This window comes from Carassius auratus, unplaced genomic scaffold (assembly GCF_003368295.1).
Source record: "Carassius auratus strain Wakin unplaced genomic scaffold, ASM336829v1 scaf_tig00215414, whole genome shotgun sequence".
Lineage (NCBI taxonomy): Eukaryota > Metazoa > Chordata > Actinopteri > Cypriniformes > Cyprinidae > Carassius > Carassius auratus.
In genome coordinates, this window is record NW_020528078.1 from 316,370 (window position 1) to 325,798 (window position 9,429).

The 9,429-nt window shown below is 35.9% G+C and overlaps 1 pseudogene; it reads right to left on the reverse strand.

The window, feature by feature from the left end:
* Positions 1–486: 486 nt before the first annotated feature.
* Positions 487–9,095, reverse strand: LOC113094633 (sodium-dependent lysophosphatidylcholine symporter 1-like; annotated as a pseudogene).
* Between the last annotated feature and the right edge of the window lie 334 nt (positions 9,096–9,429).

The following is a 9,429-nucleotide window of genomic DNA, read 5'->3' on the forward strand; positions in this document are numbered from 1 at the left end:
TGTACAAAAATACACTGTATATACAGTGTGGATGCACAGATGATGAGCCTTACTGTTCTTGAACTGAACTGAATCATCGCTGACTTGAGTTGTTTAATGATACTTTACAGCAGAATTTGTTACTACATGTGTGCATATTTGTATATTTACAAAGTACTGTAACAGAAATGCAAGGATGAAAAATTTTTTTGTTGCTAAAAACATTGCGTTTTAATTTCTAAATCATCAAATTAGGTATTATTTAGGGCTGTCAAATTGATTAATTGCAATTAATAGCTTCTAAAATAAAAGTTTGTGTTTACACAATGTATTGGTGTACCCTATATATATATATATATATATATATATATATATATATATATATATATATATATATATACACACATACATACACATATTTAAGAAATATTTACATGTATATTCATGTTTATATATGATTTATATTATATATAAATATATATTACATATATATCTTACACACTCATACATTATGTGTTCACCAACTTTTATTTTGGATGTGATTAATCACGATTAAGCGGTTTAACAGCCCTAGTAGATTTACATTATTTGTATCATGTAATGTTTTCACACATTGCCATAGGATGTAAGTAATCATTAATTAAGTGTGGCATTTAAATAGCAGTTTTTTGTTAATTAAACACAAGGACAGATAATGAGCTTGCAGTTCTGCAGACTTGGTCTGAACGAATGAATAATAGAATGAATGCTTTCACTGTATTTGCCTCAAATAGCCTAAAACTTTTTAGCAATAAAAAAAACTGTAACAGTCGGAGACAGTTATCAGTAAACCATTTCCTGGTTTATTCACTGGTTGATATAAACACTTTTCCCACTGCAACACTGGCTTAATATGGGTTTGAGGCAGGAGTATCTGTTTGTCTTTATATGGTGTGGAAATTGCACACTGCACCCTTAAGTGCACTAATGTTTCTCAATTCTAGTCCTAAGGGGCCCAGTAGCACTGCACGATCTGAGTGTCTCTTTTATTCATCTACTGTAATTCAGCTCATTAGTAAAGATCTCCCTGACCTGATATAAGTGTTTATGATTACTGCATCTCCTAAATGGGGTTGAGGTCTCCTGAAGCAGGATTAAATATTCACAATGCACAAAGAAGCAGCCTTTACACTAAGCTGAAAACAAAGCATGTTCATGATCAACAGTTCAGCAGTGTTACAAAAGTAGTGAAAGCCACAGATTACTTCAAAGGCTCAGCTCTTCTTCTCCTTTCAAGCCGGTCTCTGTCCTGTGTACATAAAGGTAACACACAATGATGGCACAGTTATTACAGCTGTTGTAACTTGTCAAGCACCTTATGCAAAACTAAAATACAGTGTGACATCACTGAACATATTTTGCTTTAATTTCCGCTGAAGTAAACAAATCTTTGGTTTCAGCGTAAAAGAAGTTGCTTCTGTGTCAAAGGAAGTTGTGGCGAGCGATAAAGAAAAAAAAAAAACCAGCATGCTCTTTTTGATGTGAGCATTGCTTCTGTCCTATTTTCTTTTTTCAATTCTGTAGAAAGCATTAATGTCACATGACTGAACTGAATAAAAATCTTCAGGTTGATCAGGACCTTCAATCTTCTAAGAAAACAGACGGAAACACATACCCTGATTTCCTTAATGCATCCTGGATTTTCCTCCGTCGCTCTTCATTGATGGGATAGAAGCGGAAAATCACCATGCCGATGAGCAGCAGGCAGATTGGCACCGGAGCGAAGAGCACCTGCAGCGAGTATATGACCTCTGGATTGTGTTTACAAGCACCAGGCTTGTATCCTGCAAAGCTGAAGAGATAGGGAAGGAGAACATCACATGAAGCTTTCACATGAATGAATCACAGAAGCTGTAGGTTTATGGGGACTCAAAAAAAAAAGATGCGGTGCACAGATGTTTGAAAATGAATGAATGTTGGCATGCACCCACATCCCTTCCACTGCCATTTATTCTCACTCAGTGCTGAATTGTTTTGGATTCAACACCTGTATCACCAACTATAAAAAATCTGAATGGAGAAAGCTCTTACTATAGCACCAAAGTAGAGACTCCAACAGACATGCCTCCTCCAAATTTGTTGAAGAAAACGTAGCAGGAATAGAACAATGGTTCTAGATCCTGGCATGATGGGTTCTTGACTTTGAAATCGTCCACTACATCTGGCAACATTGACCTTAAATAAATAAATAACCTGGTTAAAACAGTATGATGTTTCATATACAAATTCAAATATATATAACTCACTGACAACTTTATTAGGCACACCTGTTCAACTATTTATTAAGGCATATATCTAATGCATATATATAACTCAATGCATATAGGTATGTAGATAATGTCAATATGATCTGCTGAACTTCATGGCATCAGTAACTCAAATAACCACTTGTTACAGCCAAGGAATGCAGAAGAACATTTCTGATACGCACAACACATCAAACCTTGAAACAGAGTGAAACAGGCCGCTCATGTCAGCTAAGAACAGGAAACTGAGGCTATGACTTGCACAGGCTCACCAAAATTGGAAAAGGGTTGCCTGGACTGATAAGTTTCAGTTTCTGTTGCAATCTAATTTCAGTATGATGTAATTTTGAATCAACACAACATTATAATGATGAACATATCATACAACTAATTCCCAGCTGACCACCATCTGGGTTAGGATAACTGTTCAATAATGCAAAAGAAAAACACTGGTTGGAATAAGTGTTGGTGGAGCGATGGGTTTAACCATAAAAGAGAGATTGCATGAGAGTTTAATTACCAAGGGAGTAGATAGAGGGCTGCCAGACTTGTGCCAGATAACATGGACATAATAATGAAGATGGGTAAATTATTTTTCACTAGGGATATCACAATTAGAGCTGGGATATATACCTGCAGAGAAGAGGAGAAAGGGTATATATGCTGTGTATAATGTACTTGTTATAGCATTCCTATTTCCTTTCTGTGTAGCCATGAATAATCTCATTAGAAATAAAGAGTTGTGCTCACTGATAGGCCGATGAATATGGTGGTCTTTTTGCCTTTTTTGACCAGTAGTGTCTGCCACATTGGGATGGATATTGTAGCTGATGTCTGCACAAGAAAAGATTACATGCCTGAAACTAACAATAAAATTAAAAAAAAAAAAAAACATTTTAAAAGTAATCTGAAACATAAATGTGAGATCATTCAAAAAAAATGTTTGTTATTTTTACGGATCAGATCAGGGAGAAATAGGTGATTGTAGTATCCCTCACCAGTAATATAAGAACAAGATGCTGGAAATATGCTCCCATATTCGCTGCATGAGTACAGAAGAGGGCGAAATTCCCCTGAGCCATCTGAAACAAATAATCTTATCATTATGCAACTGTCATACTTTATAAAATACATATTTTTTAATTATTTAATTTATATCCACTCTGTGACTAATATCGGAAATCATACAGACCATCTTTCAAGGCAATATAAACATGCTATTTTTATGTTTAACAACCATAAAAATTCATTCATAATTTGAACAGAAAAACTTCTGACCTGGAAGGCAAGTGAAGCAAATAGGAAGCCGAATACAAGCCACACATATGGAGTGTGTCTCACCACCATCTTCATTCCAGTTAGATAGGGGATATTTATACTGTCCAGTTTACTTAGAGGGGCTAAAATGAAATGTAGACACATGCAAGTCATTATAATAGTCTTGAAGTCACTGCATTAAGTAAACTGTCCAAATACACTGCATAGTACATAGTACACTCTAATCATTTGTTGGATTGCATTTAGCTTTGATTACGGTGTGCATTCGTCCTGTCATTGTTTTTACAACCTTGAAATGAACCATGAAAAGTCACAAAGATTTTTTCTATCAAGAGTTGCATTCATTTTTGGCAGAGAGCTTGTATTGACAGTGGGAGCACTCCCGCTGTCTGACCCATGAGATATGTCTTCTGGCATGATATTTTTAAGAAATAAAATAATTATTGGCAAACATATAACACCTAAGAAACATGTTAATCACTGCAATAACGATGCAATTATAAACTCTTAAATATTTGCTTATTTAAATCCAAACAGCAAGTGTTTATTTTTTTATTTTTTTTGGTGTTTTTTTTGCCAGGCAGTGTATATGTATGTGTTTCAAACTTACTGAAAGAACATGTGGTGCACAAAACAACAGATGTTAGCATTTTAGCTCATGTTAACTCATTTGGACCTACCCAAATGCTCCTTCACTCCAAGAAAAAGCACGAGGCAGCACAGGAAGTACAGCATTCCTATTACTAATGCTCCAGTCAAATAGGCTCTTCTCTGTAGAAATTCAAAGACAAATCAGCTAAAACTTTGCAACATCAGTACTAAACAAATTCCACTATATGCAGTAATAGGATGTTCTCTATGCCTCACTATATTTTGTAGACTGGCAGATATGCCATCCGGTGAGTCTGTGTGGTTCCCAGAAGACCCTTCCGTGCCATTCAGTAAACTGCAGACTTGTGTCCTCTTGGCATGGTGCACCCCCACTATCTGTCCCTGAATGGCAGCTCCTGCCAGGGTAGCGAACACTTCCATGCCCATTCCTGTATCATGAGAGGGAACAAAGTTCACTTCTCTTTTATACAGAAAACAGATCTCAGTTAAAGTTATGCCCCATATATCCAAGTTCTCTCTCTGTCTATCTCTGGCTTAGAAAAAAAATGTTGGAGAAAGGATGTTTCTTCGCTGAGGAAGTGTATCATCATGGATAACAGGACCTATTGTTCTCTCTGTTTGTAAAACGTCCAAATTCCCAAGCTTTTTAAACATTTTTCAAACCAATCAAACAAGATTTTGTCTAGCCAACATTCAAAGTTTTCTTCTTTTTTTTCTTTGCTTTTCTTTATTGCTTTATTTTTTTGCATTTTTGAATGTCTTTTGAATTTCAGTTCATTAAAGTTATATTTTGGGCCTTTTTTTGGATAGGACAGTATACAGATCAGACTGCAAAGCATGGGGCGGAGAGAGGGTAACAGGATCAGCAAAATACCCTGGGGCCAATCAAACTCAGGTCACCAGAGGCAAAGCTGCTGTGTATGTTGGAGCTCTGTCCATGAGGCTACTGGCTCCAACCAGTTTTTTGGTTCATTGTTATTCTACTTCCTTAAATTTAAATTCAAATATCAATTCAAAGATTTTCACCATTTATATTTTTTTGAACTACCTAGTTTTTTAATTCTTCCTATGCCATTGTGTGATTCTTAAGAAGCTTCTGACAAAAAAATTATCAAAATAACATTTAACCATTTAGCAGATATGGGAGGATATACTTTGGGTGTGGCCCATAATAAGAAATTGGCCTTTATCTTGTGAGTATATTGTCAGAAAACTTTGTTCACAAGGACATGAATTTCTGATACTATGAGGGACTAACAGCAATTTCTAAATGATCAGCCATTCATATGAATGGAAAAGATAGAGGAAGGGTGCAATACTGGTGTTTACACTAAGGCAGTGGTTCCCAACCTTTTTCAACTCGCGGCCCACACAACCAAACACATATGTTTGCGCGGCCCACTTCAAAAAAATGTACTGACCCCGCTATTGTTGGGTTAATAACTTAGTACTCAGAAGCTAGATTTTAAACTATATTTATTGAATAAACTAGGGCTGTGCGATATGGACAAAAAAAAAAAAAAACTAGCGCAATTTTTTTGATTAATTTAGCAATTGTGCTTTTACAGTCATAAATGCATTCAGGATTAATTTGAAACATATTTCCAAAAGAAAACCAATCAGAGCTTTATCAAAAAGTTGTAACATCTCTAGAACAGACATAAGTCAAAATTATCACTATAGTGAAGATGTAAAAAAATGTATAGACTTGTGGCAAAATAAATAAATTAAAAAAAAAATCCTGTATACAGGGACTTTTTTTCTTTTTTGCCATGCATTGTTCATAGAGCTCATTAATTGTAGCGGTGCCTCAGGTGTTTGCAGTGTGTATACAGTATGTGTATGCGGTCAGCAGTGAGAGCGCATAAATATAACGCGAAAGCACATTAAAATAATGCACGAGTGCGAATCTCTCTGTTCGCAGCAGATTTCCTTTGCTCTGTCACAAAACCGGTCGTGCTTGCTCAGATACACGCTGCTTTGCGAGGAGAGAGTGTGCACACTTAAAACGTGCCTCCTCTCACTTAAACTGCATCCTGTTCACTAACAAATTCACTCTATGCTCATGTGTTAGACATGAATAATTTTCGCACGTTTTTATTTCTAGCCTTTTACCGCAGTGAGAACGCTCTGATTCGTCAACATTGGCTCAGAAAAAAGGCGCATCACAGACAGTGTGTGAACCTGGAGTTAGGCATATGCGCACGCTTAAATCGTGATTTTAGGACGTTTTCTTTTAATCGCACAGCCCTAGAATGGACTGGAAATGAACAGAAAATAATTGGCGGCCCACCTGCAATACCACCGCGGCCCACTAGGGGGCCACGGACCACAGGTTGAAAACCACTGCACTAAGGTAATTTAAATTATTTTAATCGCAATCTTAAATCAGTGTGAACGGCTGGGAATTTTTCCTGATTTCTTTTCAGCTGTCCATTTTGGAACTGACATGTATTTTTTAAAGTTGCTTATCAAACTATAATTTCCAATATCAGTGGAGATTCAATACTGTTGACTTTGCAATAAAAACATAAAAACTAGAACATAAGATACTTGGCAATTCTTTCACATAATCATCTATTGACACTATATTTTCTTACTGTAACCAGTGGCTGAATCACGATCCTTCTGATTCCCCCCAGAAACATGTTTAGGGAAGAATATGGCACATGGTAGCACTGAATGAGACAGAGAGAAGTCAGTTATGAATCATACAACACGCTATAAACAAACAGCTGTCTGAAAATTACAGTGTTGAGGACTGTATTTAATTCTGCAGTACAGTATGATATCACTATGAGGTCGACATCATAGTGACACTGTATATTTGTTTACAGTGTATGCTGAATTTGCATTCTAATGTATTATTAAATATTCTAATAAAAAATAAAAAAAAATCCCCCTATGCAGGAAATGTCCTAAACAGCCAAACATCTTTTATTCTAAATCTTTAAAACGGCAGTTAACTGTGGGAAGGTAGTGGTAATAGTGGGCTTACACTCATGAAGGTGTCAAACAGACAGCACCATGTGAAGTACCAGCCGAAACTGAAGGCAGGGGACATGGTGTCCTGTGGGGTATACCAGAGCATAACGTATGATAGGACCCCAAGTGGCATTGTGAACACAATCCTACGTAAAGAGTGAAGTTGAGCACAGAGTAGTTTTTAAAAGAATCCATTTGAGTATGCTATCATTCATATGATCACAACTGGTAATATGAACATAAGCAGCTTCTGGTCAAACTGTGAATATCTAAAAGAGAGTTGAGGAAGTGCTTAACACAGCCAGTCTAACATTAACCAATGCACTCACCAAAGGAATAAGTTTGCCAATTCTGGTCCGGCCACTCTTACTCACAGCATATCCAATCAGAGGATCCGAAATGGCATCCCAAGCTCGACCAAGGAAGAGAATGATGGATGCAGAAAAAGCTCCCATCTATAACAAACATATTGATAGAAGAAAATTACAGGTTCTCTTAAAATTCCTCCTAAAAATGATAAAACTCACTGTGCCCCATTTTTGTACATTTTGTAGCATGAAAATGCAGTTACATGTAACATAATGTCCCACCAAGCTGTTAAAATACAAAATGCATTAACTTTCACAGGACCTTTCACATGTTCCTTTCACTTCCTGCGCTAACAGTTTAGCTAAATACTGTTGAATGTGGCATGCAAACATGACATGCAAATTCAGGAAGAGATACGCAGAAGAGTTATGAAGGTCATTGCATTTTATTAATGCTCAGTTGTTTTTAGAACCACAGATCAGATAGTAATTGTGTTTCACAAACTGATAGAAACAGCCCTCAAGACAGCACACAAGGAAAGTGAATGCACAGGATTTGAAGCTACAACCTTACATTTACCAGCCCATATCTTTAACCACTGGAGCTACACCACTCTCAAAAGGACATTAGAAATCATCAGACAATAGAAATACATTATCAGTGTAATCAAATAAGACAAGGAGAAGAACATCAGGATATTACGGGAAAAAAAAATTTAAATATCAGAATTCTGCTTATATTCTAATGGAAAGTGAAGCTCCGTTAAGTTGATTGCACAGCAGATTGCATTATATTAAGTACAGAATGTTGACACATTTACACAGCTACAAAAAAGCAAAATATAATGTCATATGTGCATCTGACTGCTAATAACACTGATATTTCTATTGTGTAGGGTGATTTCCTGTTAACTATCAAAATTAATGAGTGTGGTAGAGTTTAAACCTAATGTTTTTCCCTAATATACATACTTCACATCTTATGGGCAATGTTTATAACGCAGCCTCTTTGCTCATACAGATTTAACATATGTTAGCCATAAGATAGATATTAAAGTGATGCCATGTGTAAAAGAAACTGAATTTGTACAGAGGACATCCATTATGTTAGAGGTTCTGATCTATATGGTCATCAATGACAGCTTTTAAAGACCACAGCTTCTGTCCTTACATACTTACCTTCACAACATCCAGTAAAAAGATCTGCATGAAAAAGCCCTTGGCTGTTGCAGTCATTTGATAAGGCATTCCTCCAACTGCATAGCACAGTTTTCTGGATAAAGGGATGCCGGGAGTTTTCTGTATCGGATCAACGCGTAAGCATCAGTTATTCAGCAAGAATTATGCTATATTTCAACGTTAACACGAGACAGACAAAAAAAATAAAATAAAAATAAAATAAAAACATTAGTTATTCTCAAATGCTAACTGTTTTAAATTAGCAACATCTATAAGTTCCCTCGATGCTGTAATTTAACATCATCAAAACCTTCGGTTAACAAATAATTAGCCTATTTATAAAGTCTCATACCGGTTGATTGTCGTCATTTTCCGTGGCACAGATATTGTCGTCTGTTTGCTTGTCCAATACATTGACACTATTGTTGGCCATCGTTCAGTTATCTTTATCTAAGAGTTGCCAGTTATAGTTTACTGCCTCTTATACTTTTGCAAAGTGGGCGTGGCTCTTCCTCTAATACCCCTTTCGCGTTATTGCTTTAAAAATTTTTTTATTATTTTCTCTCTCATAAATAATTGTAGTGAATAACTGTTCGACTAGTGATGGAAAGCCGAAAGACACATTTACTCGTCTTTTTAGTGTAATTTATTCAAAAAGCTTTTATTTACAAATCTCATTTTATTTATTTGTGAGTTCTTTGTGGATCTCATTCTATGTATTTGTCAGTATGTTTCATTTTTCTTAACCTCTTTACATTTTTTGTGGATCATAACCTATTTATTTGGAATTATGCATCAATTCT